The following is a 26,537-nucleotide window of genomic DNA, read 5'->3' on the forward strand; positions in this document are numbered from 1 at the left end:
CTTGTCTGTTAGGATCATCACTCACCTCCACTGCCCAGAACAGTGGGTGGTGTACAGTCAGCACTCACTAAATCTTTGTCGAATAAATGATTTGGTTAGGGAAAAATAAAAAGGACTGCTGGTCTGCTTTCCTAATGACTGCAGCTAAATTTCCAGCGACCAAGAAGATATTCAGTAGCCATCTTTAGAGATGCTATAGAAGGGATTCTGTAAACTAAAAGATGAGTTTATGGAATAACCTGCCATCCTACGTGAGGATTTTCCACACTGCACATCAAAACCAGCAGAGTACACAGGAAATAATAATAATAAAAAATATGAACAAATTTAAACAATTATTCAAACCAGAGTGGCAAAGATCTTCTGTAAAGCGCCAGAGAGTAACTAACTTACACTTTGCAGGCCACAGAACCTCAGTCACAACTACTGAGCTCTGCTGCTGCATGATAACAGCCAGACACAATACATCAGTGAATAAGCACAGCTGTATTCCAATATAACTTTACTGATGAACACTGAACTATGTATAACTTTCACGTGTCACAAAGTATTATTCTTCTTTTAATTTCTTTCAGTCATTTAAAAATGTGAAAACCATTCTAGGCTCGTGAGCCATATAAAAACAGGCCGTAGGCCAGATCTGGCCTCTTAGCTGTAAGTCTCTGACCCCTGATTTAAATCCTTTCTAAGGGTGTTTTCTTTTTCCTTTTCCTATAGATGAAATACATTCTGGTCCATACAATCTGTTGGATACATAGTCTACAATTAATTAAGCATGGAACAATTGCCTTTGTTAAAGAATAATAAGCTGGATAAACAATTTATTTAGGTGAATAAAAATTACTAACTCACTCTTCCAGGACTGTCTTTCCACCCAGATTTTGGTCATCTTCAAATACAAGCTCTGTTATCACCTTTTTCCTCATCTAAGTATTTTCATTTTCCAACCTAGTGAAGAAATTTCCATTTACTCTTTCTTCCTTTATAGAGAGGGAAACTGTAACAAAATCTTAGGATAGAGGGGAGAGTGGCTTCCCAGGTTGGAGGCAAGGCAGATTCCAGTACAGTGTTTTATGATGAAGCGTACAGTGTGTTGCTTATACTTTGCTTCCAAGTGCTTTCAAACACACCCTGTTGTGTGGGCCCTGGAATGAGAACTATTCTGATTGCAGGTGCTGCTAGCACTCAGGGTCATCTGTCCCCATGAGCCACAGAAATTTGCTGAAAAGGCCAGGCTGGGAGATGGCACAGCCAAAACAAGTTATTTCATAACTTAAAGCAGAAGAGTTTAAATTGCTCTCAATTATAATGACAGCTCATCTCTCTTACGTAATAGCAATATATGAAAATAAGGACTTTGAAGAAGCACTCTTCATGATATCACTCAGAAAAGTCGACCAAAACAGATATATTAAAATCAAACTTGGACTTCCCTGCTGGTCCAGTAGTTAAGACTTCATGCTTCCAATGCAGGGGGCACGGGTTCGATCCCTGGTCAGGGAACTAAGATCCCACATACCTCAAGGCGCAGCCAAAAAAAACCCCAAAAAAACATGTCTATTTGACACTGGACACACAGTAGAGAACGGGAACACTTCACTATAGGCTTCGGATGCTCTCAATATCCTGATGTTGAGTGTCCCAGGAACCCAATCAAGAAAGAATTCAAGAGAAAAGTTCTCATGTTCTCTAAGCATAGGAGCCATGGAACAAAACCAACATTTATTTTAACCTAATTAATTATAGACTCCACTTGCCCAACCCACTGTGAAAGTAAATCTACTGGAATGTGGAGTGAACATTTTTTAAGTTTTTGAAACACCTCTGGTGCTCTGTTTCTTGATTTTCCCAGTGAATCAAATTCAAATAAACAGGCTAAAGGAAGTCAATGGTTTTCCAACTCCTACTGTAAGTAACACAGACTTACTGTGAGATTTAAGCCTACAGATTTACTGTGAAAACCAGGGATTAAATTAAGCTTCACTTAAATTTCAAGATGCCAGAGATGGTCTCCTGAGAAAGCAGACTTGGCTTGAAACCCTGGTGTCTCACACACATGGCCCAATTCCCAGCAAAGACAGCCGTCCACAAAGCCGCCCTGTCTCCGCAGGCATCTCCTCCGTTCTGCAGAGCGTGGACTATACACATCAATGAAAGTTGAGACATCAAGTCATGGAAAAGCTGTAAGATAAGCGCCTCTGCTTCATCTCACACTCTTAATTGAGTTTCTGAGGGAAATGGAAATGCTGACGAGGCAGGCAGCTTCAAACAAAAATGATCGGAAGTGAATGAATATCCCAAAGAATTGCCACCATAGTTGCCTGGTAATCTGAATGTGTCAGCATTCAGATCGACACATTCTTTTGGGGAATACCCAGGGCACCAGGGAATCACCCCCTTCCAGACACCCAGGGGGACTGTGATGCTGAAACCAGGTGATGGAGAAAGTCACAGGAGGAAGCTTCCCTGAACAAACCTGGCTTCAGCTTGTATTAGTTTGCTAGGACTGCCCTAACAAACTACCACAGACTGTATGGCTTACACAACGGAGGTCTCTAAGTCCAGGATGAAGGTGTCAACATCAAGGTGTTGGCAAAGCTGTTTTGTTCTGAGGCCTCTCTCCTCTGCTGGTAGATGTCCTGGCGTGGTCTTCCCATTATACGTGTCTGTGTCCAAATTTCTTTGTCTTATAAGAACACCAGTCATAATGGCTTAAAGCCCACCTCCATGACCTCATTTTAACTTAATCACCTCTTTAAAGACCCTATCTCCAGGGGCTTCCCTGGTGGCGCAGTGGTTGAGAGTCTGCCTGCCGATGCAGGGGACACGGGTTCATGCCCCGGTCCGGGAAGATCCCACGTGCCGCGGAGCGGCTGGGCCTGTGAGCCATGGCCACTAAGCCTGCGCATCCGGAGCCTCTGCTCCACAGTGGGAGAGGCCACAGCAGTGAGAGGCCCGCGTACCGCAAAAAAAAAAAAAAAAAAAAAGACCCTATCTCCAAATATACAGTCACATTCCAAAGTACTGAGGGTCGGGACTTCAACATAGGAATCTTGAGGGGACATAATTCAGCCCTTTGCCCTGCTGGAACCACTGCCATGGCAGGACTCTGTTTTTGTTTAGTCCTACCGGTGCCAAAGGCTAGACTGATAACCCAATTCTCACTATTTTGAACATTAACTACCTTTCTTTTATAATGGAAGGATATTACATTCAACAATGTCTCAACCCTAACCTCATTTTGATAACAACCAAAAAGACCAACATATAATTTTCACTGCCTTTATAAAATACTCTGTTACATACCGAATCCAATCATAAAGAAAAGTCTTCGGGTGTGGGCGCACACTCTAAGCACCAGCTGCTGCCAGGCCACATTTTTTTTATAAGCAATTTGCACTGCAACCAAGATCCAACACAAGGAAAAATCAGGACATTCAGTTGACATTCATCGTCATGGGAGGCAAGTGTAAAAAAACACATTCTCACTTATTTCGTGTGTACCTTTTCATGCAGACACTCACGTCTTTGCATGCAGGATTACGGACTGCTGTGTTAATCTGTACTGCCCGCTCCTGATAGTGAAATGGGTTTAAAAAATAACACTAGTGTTGTACACCTGAAACTAATGTAATACTGTAAGACAACTATACTTCCGTAAAACGCACACCCCCACACTGAAATCAAGACTTCTATTCAAACCAGGTGTGTGACCAGGCAAACTGTAACGTTTTAAAGCCCTACATCTAAATGATTACCAAAGCTCTTTTTAAAAGAAATACCAAAACCAGTATCATTTAAATGTGTTTAATCTCAATTTAAGCCTTAACAAGTTCTGACCTTATAACCATTTACGCCCTCCAAATTCGACCATGTTATTCATCAATTCAATAAACATTTACTGAGATTGTACTATGTCGCAGGCAGCATTCTAGGTGCTAGAGATACATCACTAAACAAACAAAATCCCTGCCCTCCTGGAACTGACAGTCTGGTAAGATACACACATCATTTCCCCTACTGTCCTACGAACTCATTTACCTTCCCAAATTCCCTGACTGGGGCATGAGTATTTCCAGCCTCCTAATTTCCCAAAGACAAAACTTAGCAGCTATGTTATATTTTTCATTCTCTATCACATCCCTCCTGGGTCTCTAGTGGCTACTTCCCACCCTGCTTCCTCCACCTGCCTTTCCTAATACAGATAACATTACCACCTACGAGCCTCAGCTATCAGCCCATCAGCCCTGTACTCCCTGTCATTCACCACATCCTGTTAATCCCACCACTGGGGTCCCTCCCCAGTCTCTTCCGACCTCTCCACTCCCATCGCCACAATCCTGGTCATTTTTCGTCTCAATTTACACATCCTCTTAGAAGACGAAACCTATAAAGCAGAAACAGTGATCTACTCACCTTTGTATCTGCACCATTACTTGTGTTTGCATAGAACTCTGGACGCACTATATTAAGTCAATATACTCTGTATTCCTGGCCACCTCCCCACTAGACCATGTGCTCTGAGGGCAGGGCTTATATCTTTTTTTTTTTTTTTTTAATTCTCAGTGACAGACTTGCAGTAGATATTACGTGCCTCTTGAAAGCCACTTATTCGTTCACGCAACAAGTATTTATCAAGCACTCACTCGCCACCAGGTATTATGCTAGATGATGGGGATATACCAGTGAACACAAGCCCCCCCAAACCCCTGCCTTTTACCACTTCTATTTACACAAATTCCTATTGTACAAATTTATTTTAGAGTGAGGGTAGAAAGATAATAACTTAAAACGTAAGTATGCAATGTGTTATAAAGTGATAAGTTCTATAGGAAAAAAAAATAAAGAAGGAGAAGAGGGATTTGGGGAAAGGGGCAGGAAGGTTCGCAATTTTCAATACCATCAGGGTAGGTAGGTGGGTTTCACTGGGAAGGTAACACCTGAGCAAAGATGTAAATAAGAGAGGAAGTTCACCAGGTGGATATCTGGGGAAGAGGATACAGGAAGAAGAAACAGCAAATGTAAAGGCCCTGAGGCAGAAATGTGCCCAGTGTGTTCAAAGGCCAGTGTGGCTGGAGTGGACTTAGCCAGGGGGAGAATATGAGGCAATGAGGTCAGAGAGGAAAGGAGGAGGCTTAGTATGGTGCCTGTCAGGTAACTGGAAGGACCTCATCTTTTACCATGAAGACAGAGAAGTCATTTCAAGTTCTGAGCAGGGGGGTGTCGTAGAATGACGAGTTTAAACAGGATCACTCTACTGAGAACAGACTAAAGAGAGGCAAGGATAGAATCAAGGAAAGCAGCTAGCAGGTCCTTGGAATAATTCAGGCAAGACAGAATGGTGGCCTGGGTCAAGGTGGCAACATGGGTGTGTTCTTAAGGCCGAGTCAATAAAGTTTTCTGATGGACTGGACCCTCCGAAACTGATCTACATTTCTTCCTTTTCACGGATAATAACGAAGCCCCAGCCAAGACCCTGCTCCTTATTCCTACATGGCTGTGAAAGTCTAGGATTTGTTCTTACCATCTTCAATTCTCCCCTCTCTTCATCCTAAAAGCTGCAGCGGGATTGGTGCTCGGAATGCTGCCCCCCCATCACAGCATCACCTGCTCGCAGTGGAGCTCCCTTCGGGGCACAGACCTGCTCTGAAGCCCTCCACCTTCTCCTCACGTGCCCAGTCCTGTCCCAACACCTCAAACACCTTCCCATCACCCCACCTCTGCCCTCCATCACCCTCCCTGCTCCTCTCCAGTGCCCTGGATCTTAAGGCCCTTGCTGCCCTTTAAAGTTCACTGCAGGTTCCACCTCCTCTAGGACATCTTCCCAGGATTGTCTGGCTCATGCCTGTTTCTACCTCCTCAGGGTTCCTGTGGCCTTTACTGCCCATACTAAACATCCCACATCACACTGGCCCATCTAGACTGTGTGCCGCTAGAAAGCAAGAGCCGTGCCGTACATTTTTCAGGCCCCATGCCACCTACTCTACAGGCAGCAATCATAACACTCGCTGACAAAGAACATCATAGGGAAAAATACAGCAGTACAATGTTTGAATTATTTTTATTTATTTATTTATTTATGGCTGTGTTGGGTCTTTGTTGCTGTGCGCGGGCTTTCTCTAGTTTGAGGTGAGCGGGGACTACTCTTCGTTGCGGTGCTCGGGCTTCTCATTGTGGTGGCTTCTCTTGTTGCGGAGCACGGGCTCTAGGCGCACAGGCTTCAGTAGTTGTGGCACGCAGCCTCAGTAGTTGTGGCTCGCGGGCTCTAGAGCGCAGGCTCAGTAGTTGTGGCTTGTGGGCTCTAGAGCACAGGCTCAGTAGTTGTGGTGCACGGGCTAGGCTGCTCCGCGGCATGTGGGATCTTCCCGGACCAGGGCTGGAACCCGTGTCCCCTGCGTTGGCAGACAGATTCTGAACCACTGCGCCACCAGGGAAGCCCTGAATGATTTTAAATGTACTGCCAACACTTGAAGACTGGGAGCAGTCACATAAAAATCCAAATTTATGTCTTCTCTTGAAATACTAGAAGATCAGGCAACACTGGCCCTCATTCCTCAACAGCTGAGTGGTCATCATGCCCCCCCCACCTTTTTTTTCTTTTCGGCCGCACCGCGCGGCATACAGGATCTTAGTTCCCTGACCAAGGATTGAACCTGTGCCCCCTGCAATGGAAGTGTGGAGTCTTAACCACTGGACCACCAGGGAAGTCCCTAATTGTGCCCTTTTCCCCTTTTTCTGTCAGGTCCTGGTAGGCATGTGAGTTTGTGATCCCCATACTAGACACTGGTTACCTTGAATATTTTAATTATCAAGTTATTTGGGGAACTGAGTATGTATTGAAGGTAATATCAGTTTTTCTCACTCATGATATATTGTGACAGACTTGTTTCAGACATTTCTACATTATAAACATAAATAATTACATACATACACAAATATACACACATATATGTATTCTGTATTAACATTCCTAATAGATTACAATTCCTACACTATGGTTCAAACACCTTGAAATATGGGGGCTATAATTCTTGCCATGACTAAGTATAAGAGGGTCAGATATCAGTACAGAAGCTATGCAGAAAGAAAGGAAGATAAAGCAAAAATAAATGTTACTGGTAAGCTATATATCAAACCATTTTAGGGGAAAAAAAGTCACTAAAATTCTTTTGAAACTAGAAAAATTCCATGGCCTTGTTGATTTAAAAACAAAACCTCACGGATTAGAGATCAAACTATGTATACATAAGGGATGTTACAATGGGTTTATTCTCCAGACAACTGCCTACATTCTAAAGTAAAACTGTCTTCTTCCTATGATTAAATTTCAGCATCCAAACTGAGACCAAAGGAGGTAAATCACACCATAAAGAAACAGATACAATGGTTTCCAGAGAAGCCTACCAAGAGTGGAAGAGTTAAGCAGTTACTGTTTCGGGAATAGTTTAGGGGAGTCATCTCCTTTGACCTATGACTCATGCCTGGGGTTTTAATTAAGAGAAAAGCAAGAAGTCAGAAGATATTTAAAAGGCACCCTGACTTTATCTGTGTATCAATCCTAACTTCTACTCCAAACAGGCAGGCCTTTCTCAGCAAACAGCTTTCCTGATGAGCAATCAGATTTTGAAGACTTCCACTGCCACCTCCAGCCCTGTGGTCTGAAAAGCAAATACAATTCAGTCTAAAGCTCATATTTAAAGCAAAGAAGGGTACACTTTCAGACATACTTCAGCACGAAGGGATTCTGTGTCCTTCAAGTCACATTTGGTAAATATCTTTCTCCTTTCTCTTTCCCAACTCAGTGTTTAAACTAATAAGCTTTCAAGGGAACGTTCGCTGGCTTAGCGCATACTTTACCACTCTTCCCATAAAAATTACCTTCTTCCTCTGCATGCAGAGAGGCAACAAAGACTGACGAACATGAGAAAAAAATTTACAGTGTTTTTACAAACATTTAGTAAGGTTTTATAAACTGCATTAAAACACAATGGATGGGACTTCCCTAGTGGTGCAGTGGATAAGAATCCACCTGCCAATGCAGGGGACACGGGTTCGAGCCCTAGTCCGGGAATATTCCACATGCCGCGGAGCAACTAAGTCCATGCGCCACAACTACTGAGCCTGCATTCTAGAGCCCGCAAGCCACAAATACTGAGCCCACGTGCCGCAACTACTGAAGCCCATGCACCTAGAGCCTCTGCTCCGCAACAAGAAAAGCCATCACAATGAGAAGACCGCATACCGCAACGAAGAGTAGCCCCCGCTCGTCGCAACTAGAGAAAGCCCGAGCGCAGCAACGAAGACCCAACACAGCCATAAATAAACAAATAAATTTATTTTAAAAAAACAACAACGAATGGTTATGGTCATGATCATACACTGCCCAGCTAGCTCTTGATTCTTGTTTAAAAGGAAAGAAAATGAACAAATGAACATGGCTAGAAAACTCAAATAATATGGAAAAGAAAAAGGTTTTCAGTGTAATATCTCCCTAGGGGGAAAAAATGTATGTACCAGCATATATACAATATCTTCTTTAAAACATTTATACAAAAGGGAATGGTAGTCACATGATTCTGCAAAACATTTTTTCATTTTATATAGACACATGCACATACATACATACATATATAAGTTGTATATGTATATGTATATATAAAAATAATGTAATTCCAAATCAGCACACTTATAGAGTTTTCATTCTTTACAAATATGCTGTAATATAATATACCTTGTATAAATATCTTGGCATAGTTGTAAGTGAACCTATTTATGAAATTGCTGGTGATTTTAAATTTTAAACTATATTGAGAAATTGCTCTCCAGTGGCATCTACTTTATAATTCAATCTCAAACAGCCGTCCCTTTTCTGCATGTAATATAAGTATCAAAACAGACCTGCTTTGTCTCAAACTGCATCACAAAACTGCCAGACAACCAACCCATCACAAAACAAGTCAAGCTCTTCTAGACAACACAGACTCTACGAACCAAACCAGAAGCATCACATATCAAAGCTGGAGGCTGGCAATCACAGCTTCATAAAGGGTTCTGCGTAGCTGACCTTTTACGTTTTTCTATATTCTTTGTCTAAGACAAAACTGCAGGAACAGGGTGGGGGAAAGGGGAGATTATCATCTGCTAGGTATTTATCCTAGTCCATTCGGGATGCTATGACAGAATATCAGAGACCGGGTGGTTTATAAACAACAGAAATTTATTTCTCACAGTTCTGGAAGCTGGACATCCAAGATCGCGGTGCTAGCACAGTCACCTTCTGGTGAGGGCCCTTTCCTGATTCATAGCTGGCGTTCTCGCTGTTTCCTCACATGGCAGAAGGAGCTAGGATCTCTCTGGAGCCTCTTTTATAAGGCAGTAATCCCATTCACGAGGGCTCCACCGTCATGACTTAAGCACCTCCCAAAGTCACCACCTCCTCATACCATCATCTTTGGGGGGTTAGGATTTCACCATGTGAATTTGAGGAGGGGACACATTCATTTACACCACAGCAGTGCTCAACTACGAATACTACCGGGGAAAACACTGAAACTGTCATAGAGTTGAACCCCTTGGTCCCTCCCCACTGTCAAATATCATGGGGGCCCCCAAGGCAGGCAGTGCAAAGAAGCTCGAAGCCCCCCAAACAACAAGTGTAGAATCAGGGTCGGGGACAGTCAGGGAAGTCCAAGGCTGACCTTCTTCCTTCCTTCTCTAAGTAGCTGCTTGGGAGGGTCTGATTCCCTCAGTAACCAGATACCTCTGGGTAACTCACAGCAAGCTGACAGAGTGCATGGCTGGGCCACATACCTTGGCTGTAAGATCGTGGACAGACTCCCAAACATGCCATGCATTTTTATTTCCACCTCTGAGGTTCTGATTAGGTATTTTCCTCAGGTAAAAAGCCTTGAAAACCCCCATCCACTTACAACCTCCTACCTCTTATTCATTTATCAAAAATAGCAAAATGCCACTTCTCCAGATTAATCTACATCCAAATTAACCTCTTTCTATTTGGAAATTCCAAAGCATCCTATTCATACAGTACTTTGGGCCTTTATTATCTCATTAGTTATAATAATGATGAAAGATATATAAAAAGATACAGAGTTTTCTACAGGCCAACCACTTGAGAGGCTGTGCTTTTATTTACACAGGTATAGCATGAGGTTTGAGAAAAAAAAAGTTTAGATTCAAATTTAAATTAGATTCAAATTTAAATCTAAAAAAAGTTCAGATTTAAATTAAATTTATCCAGGGCTTCCCTGGTGGCGCGGTGGTTGAGAGTCCGCCTGACGATACAGGGGATGCGGGTTCGTGCCCCGGTCCGGGAAGATCCCACATGCCGTGGAGCGGCTGGGCCCGTTAACCATGGCCGCTGAGCCTGCGTGTCCGGAGCCTGTGCTCCGCAACGGGAGAGGCCACAACAGTGAGAGGCCTGTGTACCGCAAAAAGAAAAAAAAAAAATTTTATCCAAGATGTGAAACTTGGATAAAACCATTTGATCTCTCAGCTCCTGAGATTCTTTATCTACAAAACAGGTAATACTGTCTCTCTCATAGGACTGTTGTGAGGATTCTCCCCACCCCTGTCCCAACCCATCAGAAGCCAAGAGAGTGTTAAGTCCTTAGCACACTGGACAAGCTCAATAAAATGTTACCTCTCCCAGAAGGGCTTGTATTCTGGCTATCTCTCCTCCAGGATACTTCATTTTGTTCCCTCCAGCAACTACCAAAGTAGACTTTGTTAATACCGTTAACAAGTTCATTTGGAATTTAACTGAATTGCACTGAACCAAGTAAAATTAACTCAGCATCTCTGAACACTCATAAATGAATGCCTCCTCAAGGTCAGTGGTCATTTTTAATTCAATTTTAGAATCATCGAGGACCTGAAGTCTTGGTTGGAACTCCAGACTTTCTATTTCTGAGATAAGTCTTTGGTAAAGCCACTAGTTACCCTCCTACTTTCCCAGGCATGGCCACTGTCAAGCTTTAACCAGACACCAGAAAGGAGCCACAGCCCTCACAAACTATTTACAACCTCAAGTCGTCAAGAAAACCACCCTTATGAAACCAAGCACAGAGGAGTTACTAACATTCTAAATTCTGTCTTCAAAGGGCCTCAGCAGCATGAAGAATGCAGGAAAAACTAATTTTTTCATTCTTAAAAAGGGCACACTAGCAAATTGCACAGAGCAATTTCCTAAAGTAAGCTAGACTGATGTTGATATTCATTTTCTAAATAAATGACTGGCTTGGATACTGTCTACGTAAAAACATCCAATAGACTTATTTTTGTTTATAAATGAAGACGAATTCTTCTCTCAGCAGATAGTAATCAATTTGGAAACTTCAGAAGTTCTGAACAGTTATCGTGTCATGAATACTATAGGTCTTATTCGGACAGTATAATCAAACTAAATGTTTTATTCATTACAGGTCACTATGGGACTGAGAAACTACTGCTTGTTCTTACATCAGAAATTACACTAAAATAAACTGACTACATGTCATTGGAGTATGTTATCTTTGAAGGCTTTTAAAGGAAATCCAATACCTCACAGATTATGTAACATAAAAAATATAAAGACAAATAAAAAGTCAAAAGATGTAATATTCCAAATTCTAGTAATACAGTACATATATTTATCATAAACATCCTCATTAGAGGTTTACACAAGAATGTGGTTTCTCCTAACGAAAGCAAGTTCCAGACATGCTCTTTATTCTTGCATCAGGCTCACCGAATGTGACCAAGTTGATCTGATTCTGCGACCAAATGATTATAAATAGGCAGGAGCCTTCACAAAATGTAATTGTACCACAACTCAAATTGCAACGGCTCAGCCATTCCGAACCCCTAACTTCAGTCAACACAAGGCTCTATTCAGAATAAAGGGCAGTTAAGAAGTTACCCTCACCCAGCCCTAGTATGTTTCAGCTCCCTAAGAAAAACAAGACCAATAGGACCGTATCCTCCTAGAACATTATACTACACTCCTCATAAGGTCATTCATCATTCTGCAAACAGGTCACAAAGATTTTTAAAAGGGCACCAAAGAGAAAGAAAGGACAGAAAGGAGTGACTGGGTTAAAAAAATCATGATACCCACATCCTAGAGAAATAAATGAAAGCTTACCTACTGCTTTTTCTTTTCAATGAAAATAAAAAGAGTAATTCCATGTTGCCCATGGGTGCATTTTTATGAAGTGACATTATCAGCCAGAGGACTGCAAGGAAAGCAAAGGGGCCAGGTAACAAAACACGTCAGCTCTACCCAGGTGGAAATGAGAAGATTACAAGAAAGAGCAGGAAGCAGATAAGCCATCCTGGAGAACTGAGCCCTCCGGGAACAGGGAGGCATGGCTTGACCCACTAATGCAACGGCAGAAAACATGTTCTAAATCTAATCATGTGATTTTAATATCTGATTAAAGTCCAATAGCAGAAGTCAGCTTTTAGCTATATGCCAGAGAAGAGAAATGTCTCTGAATTTCACCAAGACTAAATTTATATTTTGTTCACATTAAAAATAAAAGTCATTCCCCAAACAAAATTGTAACTTTACTAGAAAACAAAAAAAAGGCCAACTGGAATCCAAACATCACAATAAAGCACTGACTTTTCCTTTTTAACCTCTATGCATTCACAATTTTCACAGTTATAACTAAAGAAGAGATATAAATTTGCAGTCTTCGTGTTTCTAACATAATTATTTTAATGTCTCCACAGCAGTCTATTGAGAACCATACCAACACAAAGGCAAAAATAGCACAGGTAGATATAAAAATGTAGGTAGCATTTTAATTATATTATAAAAAATGTCCAATTTTCAGAAAACATAAAACCATACTATAATCCCAAAACCCAAGACATTTCAATTCATAGAGTTTCCATCTGGCAAAATAACTGTTTTGTGAAATTTACCTTTTTCTGTATAAAAGACCCAATTCATATAACCATTAATGAAAGTACTTGAAATTCTTGAAATAATATACCAAATGTATAAATCTTTCAGCCAGTAATTATTGGTAATGATTAAGACAGAGGTAATGAAAAAATTTTAATTTACTCTGTTTTATACAAATGGATAATGGGCATAAAAAAGCTTACCACTTTTATGAAAAACAAAGTAGTTTTTGGAAATAAAATAATCTAGAAAACGCATCTAGACTGATCTGCATTCTCTCCTACGACTTCAGATTTCCACTGTTATCCCAAAGAGAAATAACCAGAGACTAGTACTTTTAACAGAGTGACTCAAACAGGAACGGAGATGAAAAGTAGCAAAGGTACAACAGTTTTGTTTTTTTTTTTTAAAGGGAGCTATACTGCAGCTTAGGTCCATTTCTTGAACAAACCTTTTTCATAGAAAAATTGCATTGCAAAAACTTAAGTGAGGTGTGATACTGACATAAGGAAGAGAGAAAAAAAAAAACCTCTTACATTTATGGTCAATTAAATTTCCACAGGGATTTCCCTGGTGGCGCAGTAGTTAAGAATCTGGCTGCCAATGCAGGGAACACAGGTTCGAGGCCTGGTCCGGGAAGATCCCACATGCCGTGGAGCAACTAAGTCCATGCGCCACAGCTACTGAGCCTGCGCTATAGAGCCCGCGAGCCACAACTGCTGAGCCCACGTGCCACAACTACTGAAGCCTGCGCATCTAGAGCCCACGCTCTGCAACAAGAGAAAGCACCGCAATCAGAAGCCTGCGCATCGCCATGAAGAGTAGACCCAGGCTTCCCTGGTGGCGCAGTGGTTGAGAGTCCACCTGCCAATGCAGGGGACACGGGTTCGTGCCCCGGTCTGGGAGAGCCTGTGCTGCACAACGGGAGAGGCCACAACAGTGAGAGGCCTGCGTACCGCAAAAAAAAAAAAAAAAAAAAAGAGTAGACCCCACTCAACGCAACTAGAGAAAGCCAGTGCGCAGCAAAACACAAATTTTAATTATTTTTTTTTAAATAAATAAATTTCTACAAAGGTGCCAAAATAAATCAATAGGTAAAGGATAATCTTTTCAGCAAATGGTGCTGGAACAACTGGATATCCATATGGAAAAAAGAGAGAGAGAGAGAAAAAAGAGGAGAAGAGAAGAGAAAAGAGGAGAAGAGAAAAAAGAAATTGAACATATACCTGAACCTTACACCATACACAAAACTTAACTGAAAATGGATCATAGACCTAAATGTAAGGGCTAAAACAACAAAAGTTTTGAAAGAAACATATGAGAAAATCTTAGCAACTTTTGGTTAGGCAAAGAGTATTTAGAAACATCAAAATCATAAGCTTCGGAAGAAGAAAATGATAAACTGAACTTCATCACAATTTTAAATGTTTGAGCTTCAAAAGATACCATTAAGAAAGCAAAAAGACAAGCCAGAGACTGGGAGAAAATATGTGCAAATCATATGTCCAAAAAGGGACTTATAGACAAATAACCTAATATAAAAATATGCAAAGGATTCAAATAGATATTTCCCCAAAGAAGATACAGGAATGGCTAAGAAGCTCACTGACTGAGTTACCAGCTCAATTACGAGGGGATAAATTTCATAAATACCATCCTTTGTCCTTTTCATAAAGCTACAAAATAGGATGATTTCATTAGAATTTCCATAACATGTTACTTTGTTCTCATGTCACAGTAAAGTTTTCAAATCACTGTAAAATGATACTAACATCCATACTGGACAAGAAATAAAACTATCTCTATTCACAGATTGCATAATCTGGTATATAGACAATCCTAAAGAAGTCATATACACAATTAAAAAACTATTAGTACTGATAAACAAGTTCAACAAGGTAGAAGAAAACAAGAGCAATATACAAAAAACAACTGTATTTCTATACACTAACAATGTATATACACTCTGAAAGTGAAATTTTAAAAATGATTCCATTTATACAGCCATCAAAAAGCAAAAAAAAATACACTGTAATAAATTTAACAAGGAGGTGTAAGTTGTGTTCCCTGAGAACTGGGACAAAGTGAGAGAGTGGCATGGACATATATACACTACCAAAGGTAAAGTAGATAGCTAGTGGGAAGCAGCCGCATAGCACAGGGAGATCAGCTCGGTGCTTTGTGACCACCTAGAGGGGTGGGATAGGGAGGGTGGGAGTGAGGGAGATGTAAGAGGGAAGAGATATGGGGACATATGTACATGTATAACTTATTCACTTTGTTATAAAGCAGAAACTATTGTTATAAAGCAGAAACTGACACACCATTGTTAAAGCAATTGTACTCCAATAAAGATGTTTAAAAAAGAAAACGAAAACACAGTTGAAAGAAATTTTAAAAGACGTAAATCAATGGAAACACACCCCATGTTCACGGATCAGAATTCTTAACATTGGTAAGACAGCAATATTTCTCAAATTGATCTGGAGATTCAACACGATCCCTATCGAAAGGCTGGTTCAAAAGACAGGTTGTCAAAGCCCACAGTGTACAACACAGTCAACTCTACCATAGACTACGGACTTTAGTTAATAATAATAAATCAATATTGGCTAATCAGCTAACAGATACATCACACTAATGCAAGACGTTAATAATATTATGAGAAAACTCGGGGCTATGGGTATGGAAACTCTACTTTCTGCTCAATTTTTCTGTAACCTAAAACTGCTTCCCCAAAATAAAGACTATTAATTTTTTAAAAGTCAAACGAGGTCAATTATAAAAAATAAAATAATAATCATAAAGCCTAACATGGAGACGAAGAAACAAATCTTTAAAGTTCATGAAGCACTCGGAATTCTGCTGACACCGGAAAGCCAACTGACGTTTTGTTGAGAAGAGCAGCTGTTCCCCTGTGGTGTTCAAATAAACTCTGGACAACTTTCTGATAACCTCTCATTTGGCTGCTCCCGAAACAATTGTGTGTACAGTAAATACCGAGACTCTACTGCTGGCGAAGCTCTGAAATTATCTCTCTTATCTGCAATTAACTATACATTCTGGAAAGCCTCCCTTTCTTTCAGACTCAAAAGGCAAGTAATTGAATTACATACAGTTCTAAAAATGTTCCTGTTTCTCCTTTGTTAAATAACAGCTCTCTGTGCTGGTCTCTCCCCAAGCCAGCAGAATTCCTAATTCCCCATCTCTTCTACTCCCACAGAAATTAGTTCTTACCTCTAGGGATACATTTTTCACACTGTGGGTCAGCTAACCTAATACTGATCTGGCTTAGCACTGCAAAGCCCGAGGGCAGGGACTATGCCACAGTCATTTCATGCTAAGACCTCCTACCTGGAAGGGTGTTTTCAGATGTAAGCGACGGACACCTAATTCAAACTAAATAGCTAACCTGCCTGGAGAGTGAAACTGGAGTTGCTGGCTTTAGGGGCTGCTGAATCCAGGGCCATAAGTTGTGGGTGTAGGGTGGGTGTATGTGTGCATGTGTCCCCCTCATCCCCATTCCTTTCCCTCCATCTCCCTGCTCTGATTTCCTCTGTGTTGACTTCATTCTCAGAAAGGTTTTCCCTACGTGGTAGAAAAGAGGGTCACTAGTAGCTCCGGCTTAACAAACCCACAGAAAGGAAAAACCTTTTTGCAACCGTTTCATAACTCCATAACGGACCCTTGTGACCCTGACTAGCCAAGCTGATGTCACATGCCCATGAAAGAGGCAGTGGAGTCATCTCCTCTAACTATATGGGCTGAGAACAAAGCAAGGGTGACTGACAGCCCGGGGAAATCCGGGTGATTTATTGAAAGGAGGAGGAAAGGGATGCTGGGTGGGCAAAGCCAAGAGACTTCACTACCTCACAGGCTCTTAGGACGGCCGACTCCCTCCCTTTTGCTGAGTATTTATCCACTGCTTATTACGTGTAATGCTGAGTTAACCACCGAATATTCAACAGAAAGTGTTTGCAGTGCCTGTCCCTGTATGATATTCTTTCTCAGAATGAATTCTTTGCCACCTTACTGCCACATGTGAGGTTGTTTATGCAGTTTCCTGCTCCTGGTCCACAGTGAGGCTATGTGGCATTTAGTCACATTCCAATTATTTTCAGGACATTTCTTCTCCTCCGTCCTATGTATCTTAATGGCAAGTGCACACACTGCTGAAAATGAATGTGTTGCTAGCTTTCGTTTGGGGGGAGATAAAAGTAAGTAAAAACTTGCCAAGCAAACCGAAGGAGCACACACACAGAAGAACCCCTCCCCCTCAAAAATTTGGCAAGTCTTCACAATCGACCCTTCTTAGCGTGGAAACACAAATGAGGGCAAGTCTCTGAAAGTACAATCCCAGGCTTTCTCGAGGACACGGCTTTCTCTCCAAAATAAAGCCAAGATCATGGAGTGATCATGGGTGACCTCTGGCTGTGGCTTCCTACACGTTTGCTTAAGCTTAAGATCCTCCTCTCTTTTCTGAGAGAGAGGATGGGACAGAGGAGAGGAACAAGGAAGGGAAAGAAAGGAAGACCACACAATACACTGTACACAGGAGTCTGTCAGGCTATACCTGCCATCTGTACAATGCTAGGCATCTCTCAAATAACTGGGAATGTTTATTTGGGACTGTCTCAAAAACACTCCGTGGAATGAACACCACCTTCCCCATCTGACCCGGTCCCTTTTACCCAGCCTCTCTTATCTGATACCAACCTGATTTTGCTTAAGTTATCGTCTGTCTCAGGCTTTCACAGGAGCTTTCTTTTATGGATTTTCCATCCAGCAAATGTTTCTGTTCCACGGCTGGGCAGAGCCGACCACAGCATGCTTGGCTACAGACAGCAGCTGCTCACCCCACGGCAGCTCCGACCTGGAGGGGCGAAGGCCGGAAGCCATTAGAGGGATTCACAGGCACAAACTCTCTCTCTCTCTCAGGAGTGTATGTTTGGCAAGCTAATCCCCAGCATCTTCCAAACGTTTAAACTCATTAATGAACAGAGACGACAGTTTATAAGGTGTTCTAAAGACAAGTTTGCGCTATTCTGAGGGGAGGACTGAAGTATTTAATCATTACTGAAAAGGTCTGGCCAAACACTTATGCTCTGTTTGCGGAAAATTTAAAAGCCAGATGTTTTAATTAACCACAGAAAACACGAGCTACAACTAAAATTTCATGAACACACTCATCTGCCCTGTGGAAAACCACAGGAATGTTCTGGCAAGGCTCAGTCTGGATTCTTGGGACACAGAGGGCTGGAATCTTTCCCCTTAGGAACCCGAACAGAAAATTAATTTGCTCAATATGTTTAAAAAAGTAAAATGAAACCCTGATTTAATCTCAGTCAAATACAAAAACATTTTAGGACTTCAAAGGGCACTACCAAAAGACACATAAGGGAAAGGTCATAAAAAATTCCAACGTGGTTCAGGATTTAGAATGTATTTTCAAGGCAAAGTGAATAGTGTAACAGAAAATTTTATAGGCTAAATAATCCAAAGGGGAAACTAATCATCTTTCATTTCCTAATAGAGGAAAATGATATATGAAAACCCAATATTCAAGTGAATCATAAATATTATCAAATGTATAATATATTCAGGCAAAAGGAATCACTTAACTATACTACTTCATGCCAAACCTGTGGCCTGGCCCACACTAGCTACTATGCTTCAGCCTGAAGAATCAAGGCATTCAGAAAAACTGTTAAAATAACTTAAGTTCACTGACATTGCAGCTAGCGATTTAGAAACAGAAAACTCAAATGAGGGAGCCCTATAAAAGCAATTAGTGAACAATTAAGAATAGCTTAAGAAGTCTTCGTTAATTATAGCAATAGTTATGACATCAATATATGCCACATATTGAAAGCCTGTTCAAGAGGGAATGAGACATATGTTATTTTCAGATACTAGGTCCACAATTCTATTTCTGTTAAGTCAAAGCAGACCCCGTCACAAGTGTGCCAAGCATAATATTACATTAATCTCCACCTTCATTTGAACCTCTGTCACAAAAATCATTTTGAAAGGAACACGGCAGGAAAAAAGCAAGCTATCAAGTTATGTACCTGTGGTATAATCCCAGTTTTGTTCTACAAACTGAGTGCATACAATCTAAAGACTCCAAATTACGCACAATAATAGCTATTTCTTGGTCATGGAATTAGAAATATTTGTGTTTACATCTCAGTATTTTCCAAGTTTTCTACAATTAATACATATTGTTTGTAGAATTAGGATATTTTTAAATAAGGTTTTTCTTACTTTTTTTTATTTTTTGCGGTTCGCGGGCCTTTCACTGTTGTGGCCTCTCCCGTTGCGGAGCACAGGCTCCGGACGCACAGGCTCAGCGGCCATGGCTCACGGGCCCAGCCGCTCCGCGGCATGTGGGATCTTCCCAGACCAGGGCACGAACCCGTGTCCCCTGCATTGGCAGGCGGACTCTCAACCACTGCGCCACCAGGGAAGCCCCAAGGTTTTTCTTATTAAACAGTATGGGAATGCAAATCAGAAATGGGATATCGATATACTATATTAGCCTGATCTGTGAGTTTCCTCTTATCTGAACAGTAAGAGCTAAAATTTAAAAGTCTTCATTTATCCGAACTCTGTAATTCTTCATTTAGAAGTTCAAAACCCGAGTGTCCAATAACACTCCCAGGGCTGAACGACTACTTTTCCAGAAACAAGAAATCTTGTTATTTTGCAAACTTGTCACAAAGAAACAGGAAGACCCAGAGTTATTCCTCTCCCTTAACTAATGCATCCAAACTTCTCTATCACTAGCCATGCCATACAACTGTCACTTAATTAAAAAGAGTGCCTCCCAGGGCTTCCCTGGTGGCACAGTGGTTGAGAGTCCACCTGCCGATGCAGGGGACACGGGTTCGTGCCCCGGTCCGGCTAGGCCCGTGAGCCATGGCCGCTGAGCCTGTGCGTCCGGAGCCTGTGCTCCACGACGGGAGAGGCCACAACAGTGAGAGGCCCGCATACCACAAAAAAAAAAAAAAAAAAAAAAAGAGTACCTCCTGGTGTTACTTATGATTTCACAGGGGCAGAGCCCTTAGTGAACACTGCCACACTCCATTTCTGATACTCCTAGCATCTCAGAAAACACAAAACACAATGGTAGAATCTTAACACTAGGGTACTTGGCAGTCCATCATTCTAAGAAGCCAACCTCCTCAGTTTACAAATGAGGACACTGTCACCCAGAGAGGTCAAATGTCTCTCCCAAGGCCACACAGTTGGTGGGGCAGGGATGAGAGTCCAGATCGCCTGGCTCCACTGTGACCAAGTGCTCTTTCCGCCACTACAACATCTCAGCATGCACTCCTCGAAATACAAGTTCGTATGAACCACCAGCACATGTTAAATTCATAATCAGCAAAACCAGTAGAACGAGACAGAAATTTATTCCATCAAAAATGAAATGCATGCAGGAAAAAAACCAGAGACTCAAAGGCTGCCTAAAATAGACGAGGCTCTGCCCAGAACCCGTTCCGTCGGAGAAACAATGGTTGCAGTGTGCTTGGGCAGCAGGTGTCTTGAACAGAAACCGCCTGTCACGCTGAAAGCTTTTTGGTCCTAGTACTTGCCCTGCTGATGACAGCACAGTCCCACTGCTCAAAGCAGGACGAGAGGTTTTCAACAAGAGAAAATGACACTGGCACCTGTGAGCCACCTGTAAGAGAGAGGAGGGATGCATGCTTGCCCCAGTGCTGGAAGTAAATGATCTACTAAATGGCCAGGCATCAAGTCTGAGCCTCTTCCTTCCTAAACAACTCAAGTTTTAGGGGAGAGATATTATTGATTCCAAAAAGTAAGAAACAGAGTGGGGATCATTTTGTAAAGTACAGAAACAGTGAATCACTACGTTGTGTACCTGGAACTAACAGTTTTATAGGTCAGTTATACTTCAATAAAACATTGTTAAAAGGAAAAAAAGAAAGGGAGGGAGGGCGGGAGGAGAAATAAAAAAGGAAAGAAAGGAAAAGAAGAGAGTCACTAAAAACTAAAATAAAATAATCCTAATGCTTCTTATCTTACGCCTGCTACAAGCTTGGGGATGAGCAGGACTTTTCTCTCTTCCTCTAAGTGATGTACAGGAACACTGCTCACCTCCACTTCTTTCTCAGCGTTTACCTACAGCGTCCATGCCACACCAGTCAGAAACCTACGAGTCCCACAAAATGCAAACAGCCTGACGAGCAAGGGAGACGAGAGGACAGATGGCAGTGACAAACTCAGAAACACTCCCTGAAAAGCCTTCACTGAGTTCCCTCTGTCACCCCTTGCCTACTGTGCAGCAGGGCCACAAAGGCAGGAACTGTGAAGCCACTAATAAAAAAGCCACATCCAGGGATGACGTGAGCTCCCTTTGTGAGTGCCAGGACCAATACAATGGCTCCGTCCCGCCTCATCTCAGGAGTCAGGCACCCTCGAAAAAGAAAACACGAATTTTTTCCACCCCAAACTGCTCCTAAAGTCCCCACCATCTCTTTCCACGGCTGGATCCTGAAGGAAAGACAATATCGACAGTGTATTCATTCTTTTCTGTGCCTCAGATCGGACGCTAAAGGTTAATGTCCACAGATGGCAAAAGGAATCAGATTCTTGTTGCTATTTCACAGTGAAATCAAAGCTTGGTGGTGAGTATTGTGCAAGGAACTCTTTAAAGTCATTTGTAAGGTAATGGCAGGAAGTTTAAATTTAGCAGTCTGGTAGAATAAACTCTGACCTGCCAATCAATTTGGCCGTAATCTTGCTGAAGTCAGCACATTATCTTTCTCAATAGAGACTAAACAAATTAGAATTCGATCGGATGCACTGATTTTGAAATCCTTTCTTACTTGGAACCTTAGCTGTGTGTCGTCTGGTTCTTTAGCTTCAGTGAACGCCTTTGGCAAAACATACCCCCAGACACTGCCACCATCGGAGAATCTTAAACGGATGGCCAGCATTTTTTTTTTTTCCTATTTTAACATCAAAGGGAAAGTTTCTCCTTCTTGAGCCTGATTCTAGAAATATCAGCCAAGCCAATTCAATACTTCTGAAATTTCTCTCTCAAAATGATCAGGCAGGAATATGTCAGAGAACATTCCTCTCATGGCACTGGAAATTGGATTTTAAAATCTTAGATTGAAAGTACTGATAATTTCACGTCTTAAAATGTTTGGGACAGGGCTGGGTTTGTTTTAAATTACCCATCACCAGAAACTGAAAAGAATCTATTATAAGTAAGCAAAACTGCCACCCAACAAAGTTTGTGGAGACGTGACGACAATCTGGAAAAGGTTTCACCTAGTAATGTCCCGTGTCATGCTCTCAAGTAAAGGGGGTTTCAACAGTTGGGGGAGGTGGGGAAGGAATTTATGCTTTCTAATGTTTTAAAGGCTGTTCCGGAAAGAACAAGGGACAAAGAAATCAGCAGACATAGAGGTTGTGGTCCCAGCTCTGCTACTTATGACCCAAGGCTTTCTGGAATAACTCATTTACACTCTTTAACCTTAGTTCCATCATTTGTAAAACAGCCAGCTTCATGGGATTGTCAACCAATGAAACCAAATATAAAGGCATTACAGCAATTTTTTAAGCTTTATGTACTCATTCAACAAATATTTACTTAAGAAACTACAAAGCTGCCAGATACAGCACTGTGGATACAACCATGAACATGAGACCCAGTCCCCTCCTGCAAGGACCTAAGTGAGGGGACTCAGTGTGATTTGCGAGAGGCACAGGGGGCCATGGGAACGTGCAGGCAGCCTCTAATCCGAATACCAGACAAATTTCAGGTATTGTTACCTTCACAAGCCCTTGAGGAAGTTTTTCGGTGAGAAGTGGTAGATGTGGTTTTTAGTTTGGGTTGGTTAATTATTACCTCATTCACTTCGTACAGTTTTATTAAACACTCACTATGTGCCAAGCGCTATTCTAGGCGCTGGGGGTTTAGCACTGAACAAAATTTCTGCCCTAATGAAGCTGACATTTCCTCATCCAAATGAAATGCAAAATACATGAACTAAACAGATTTAACTAGCAAGGCTACTTCTGCTGCAATACAATGCTTTTTTTTTTTTTCACCAAAATATCCCCACACAAAAGTTAAAAGGAATATTCTAATTGATCTAAATACAGTAAATACTTTATTTCTTAAATCTCCCAGGCTACATTTTACAGTATACCAAGTGACTGCCATCATATGAAAGGCACTCTTAGGTCTGAGGGATTAAATTTGCATATTTTGGCACGGAGAACACTCCCACATCTTGCCCCCCTCCCAAGGAAAAAGAACAAATGCTGGAATCTATCCAAACACAACCTCAGTTTTAACAGGGGGAATATAAGTTATTTTAGAAGCATTTCCTGTAGTCATTTTTTTCCAAGGATAAAAAAAGTTGAATTATTTAGCGTAACCTGAAGTTCAATTTTAACATGCCAAATGTCTGCCTTCACAAAGTTTCTTTTAAAAATCTATTTAGGACTTCCCTGGTGGCGCAGTGGTTGAGAGTCCGCCTGCCGATGCAGGGGACGCGGGTTCGTGCCCCGGTCCGGGAAGATCCCACATGCCGCGGAGCGGCTGGGCCCGTGAGCCATGGCCACTGAGCCTGCGCGTCCGGAGCCTGTGCTCTGCAGCGGGAGAGGCCACAACAGTGAGAGGCCCGTGTACCGCAAAAAAAAATAAAATAAAATCTACTTAAAAGAGATTGTGGGGGAGGTGCTGAGAACTAGGCTGTCCAGGAAATAAGTCAACCCAACTGTCTAAAAATTCAATATGGGATGATGGGGAGGTAGATGAGGAAAGGAAGAGAAAGAGAAAGGAAGGTACAGGAGTGAAGAGTCACACAATGATCTCTTGGATTAAACACCTGAAAGCTCACATACTCAACCCATACCAAGAGCCAATGTTCAAAATACTGTAGAGCAAAGAAGAATGTAAATACGCAGGTAAAAAAATGACCAAAATGCTACTCAGCCCAAGAGCAAGGGTTCCTAAACCTGGAGTTCCTATCAAAAAATACAAAGTCCAGAGCCCAGGTGCTCTGATGTACTAGGTCTGGGGTAGTGTTCACGAATCTTTATTTTTCTAACTGGCCCCAAATGATGCGGATGCACATCATTCCCACAGCTGGGAACCACTGATACAGTGTATTTCCTTATTGAAAAAAGTACTGGAATGTTTTTATTATCATAATGAATAACTGTTTTGCTAAGTTCTTCCTATTACTCTTCACATCCATCCTGAAGTAGGAACTATTATTATGCCTATTTTTAAATGGGGAAACTTGAAGCATGAAGCGGTCAAATAACTTGACTGATGTTACACAGCTTTTAAATCAAGAATCTGGGATTTCTGCCCAAGTCTTATCTGCTGCATATTTTCTTAGCACTCTGACCTGGTGAACTGTAGCAAGCTAAATCTGTTTCCCACTCTGTAGTCTAAGGACGGCGTATGATTAATCATCTTAATAATATACCATAGGCATTAATGCAGAACTTAAATCCCAAAATTCAGTAATAAACTGTATAACCTGAGATAATGTTGGAAAAATCATAGATAAAGTGTGGTCTACTCAGAGCATTAGGGAGGTGTCTGGTCAGGTATGCAGTTATTTTAACTGCCTTCCCTTCCAACTTAAGATCAGTAGAAGTATGCTTCTGATCTTAGGGAACACATGCTCCTTCACCAACATCAGCCCTTTACCTAGAAAAAAGCTGGACACAGTGAAGTCGGCCTCATTAGGAGTTACTGCCAAGGGCTTCACACCTCCTCACAATTTCACGCTGTTGTTAGTATTACTCCTAGACCGTCTCAGCCTAGACCGTCTCAGCCTACTACTCTGATGTGCCAATTACTCGTCCTTTGAGGCCCAGCCCAAACATCACCTCCTTCATGAAGCCTTCTCAGATGCTCTGGCGGAAATAATCACTGATGCCTTTGTGATTCTCAGTGCTTCTCCTATCACATAGGGCGGGCTGATGCTTATTCAGGAATACATATGCCTCATCTTAACAGAGTCCTTGCAGCATCTCACCTCCTTACCCTTTGTTCTCAGGTGGCCTCAGTTCTCTCTGGTTCTTCCCCACCTCTCTGAAAGTTCTTTCTCGGGCTCCTTCTTAGGCTCCTTTCTATATGACCACTAGAATATCAATGGTGTTCACCAAGGCTTCATCCTGACTCTCCTCACACTTCATACAAACTTTCTGGGTGACTTCGACCACGACGCCAAGTCCAGCTACCAGGATAGTCTGAAGACGCCCATCCGATACATCACCCATTCATTCATCAAACATTTATTGAGACACGCTCTATGCCAAGTACACACCATGCTTTCTCTCTCTTGACTATTCTATGTCCAACCTACTTGGATCTCAATTCCTGGTTCATTCATGCTCCAACTCCATATTGCATCCATTCTAAGAGGCACATTTCTTCCATTTTCACACAGGTAATATGGAGATGTGCCTTACAAAAACGGCATCTTAAACATCTTTGGCAACGTTTTTCTTAAAATCTTACACACATAGTATAACGGTGGCTCTTATCAACAGTGGCAACTTAAATCAATGAACCGCAGAGATTATCTTAGTGTATTTCCCTTCCATTATTCCACAACAGAGCTATCCAACAGAACTTTCTTCGACGATGGCAATGTGCCGTATTTGTGTTGTTCAATATAGTAGTTACTACCCACGTGTGCCTTGAAATTTGGCTAATATGACTGAGGAACTAAATTTAATTTTAATGAGATTTATCTACAAGTTTACCAATTTCTTTATCATTCCTTTTCGCATTTCAGACTTTCCTTCTGGAATGACTTTCTTCTCCATGAAGCACATCCTTTACGAAGTTTCTTAGTAAAGGTCGGCTGTGGTAAGGTTTAATTTTTTTGGAAAGCATATTTTGCCTTTTTCTTGAATGACAGTTTTGCTGATATACAACCAATAGTATTTTCTTTTAGCATTTTGAAAATATTTTTCCAGCTTCCATTATTGCTGAGAATTCAGCTGTCAGTCTATTATTCCCTTGATTAACAATCTATCTTTCTTTTCTGGGTATGCTTAAAATCATCTTTCTTATTTTGGTGTATTTAAGTTTTCCTATGTCTAGATGTGGATTTCTCTTTGTTTATCCTATTGGTATATGCTGTGCTTCCCCCCTTATCTTGTCCATAAATTACTAAGATTTAAGGAACACCGGTCATTTATGTTCTTCATGAACTCTCTCTGGAAATTATTTGTACACTAGATTCTCAAATATTACTTCCCTCTATTTCCTCTATCATCTTTCTGGGACTCTGAACAGATCTCATCATAGGCTTTATAGTCTTCAAACACACCTTCATGTTTTTCTTTTTATTTCTATGTTACATTCTCGTTATTTTCTTCAAATCTTTTTTCCTAGTTCATGAATTGCTTCTTTAGCTGTTGCCAATCTAATTTATTGAGTTTTTATGTCAACAGTTATAATTTTTTCCCTTAGGTTTTGTTCTTGCTTTTTTCCCCTAATCTGCCTGGTTAATTTTTTTCCAGTAACAACCAAACACCTAGATTTATGTTGCCCTTGTACACACACACCCTTTATTGAGATATAACTGACATACAACATTGTATTAAA

General features: G+C 41.4%; 1 protein-coding gene across 18 annotated transcripts in view; it reads right to left on the bottom strand.

Annotated features, from left to right (window-relative positions):
• APBB2 (amyloid beta precursor protein binding family B member 2) overlaps positions 1-26,537 on the bottom strand; it is a 375,842-nt gene that overhangs the window by 284,796 nt on the left and 64,509 nt on the right. For 11 of the 18 annotated variants that reach the window (XM_030881111.2, XM_060299265.1, XM_060299269.1 and 8 more), the window contains one exon: positions 17,630-17,786. The exons of 4 other annotated variants lie outside the window; for them this stretch is intronic. The gene's annotated coding sequence lies outside the window, so the exon portion shown is untranslated. Of the gene's footprint in view, positions 1-3,306; positions 3,400-17,629; positions 17,787-21,037; positions 21,204-26,537 lie in introns of those variants that run through there. 3 more of the 18 variants (XM_060299258.1, XM_060299260.1, XM_060299257.1) reach the window with 2 other exon arrangements.

Source organism: Globicephala melas, chromosome 5 (genome assembly GCF_963455315.2).
Source record: "Globicephala melas chromosome 5, mGloMel1.2, whole genome shotgun sequence".
NCBI classification, from domain to species: Eukaryota; Metazoa; Chordata; class Mammalia; order Artiodactyla; family Delphinidae; genus Globicephala; species Globicephala melas.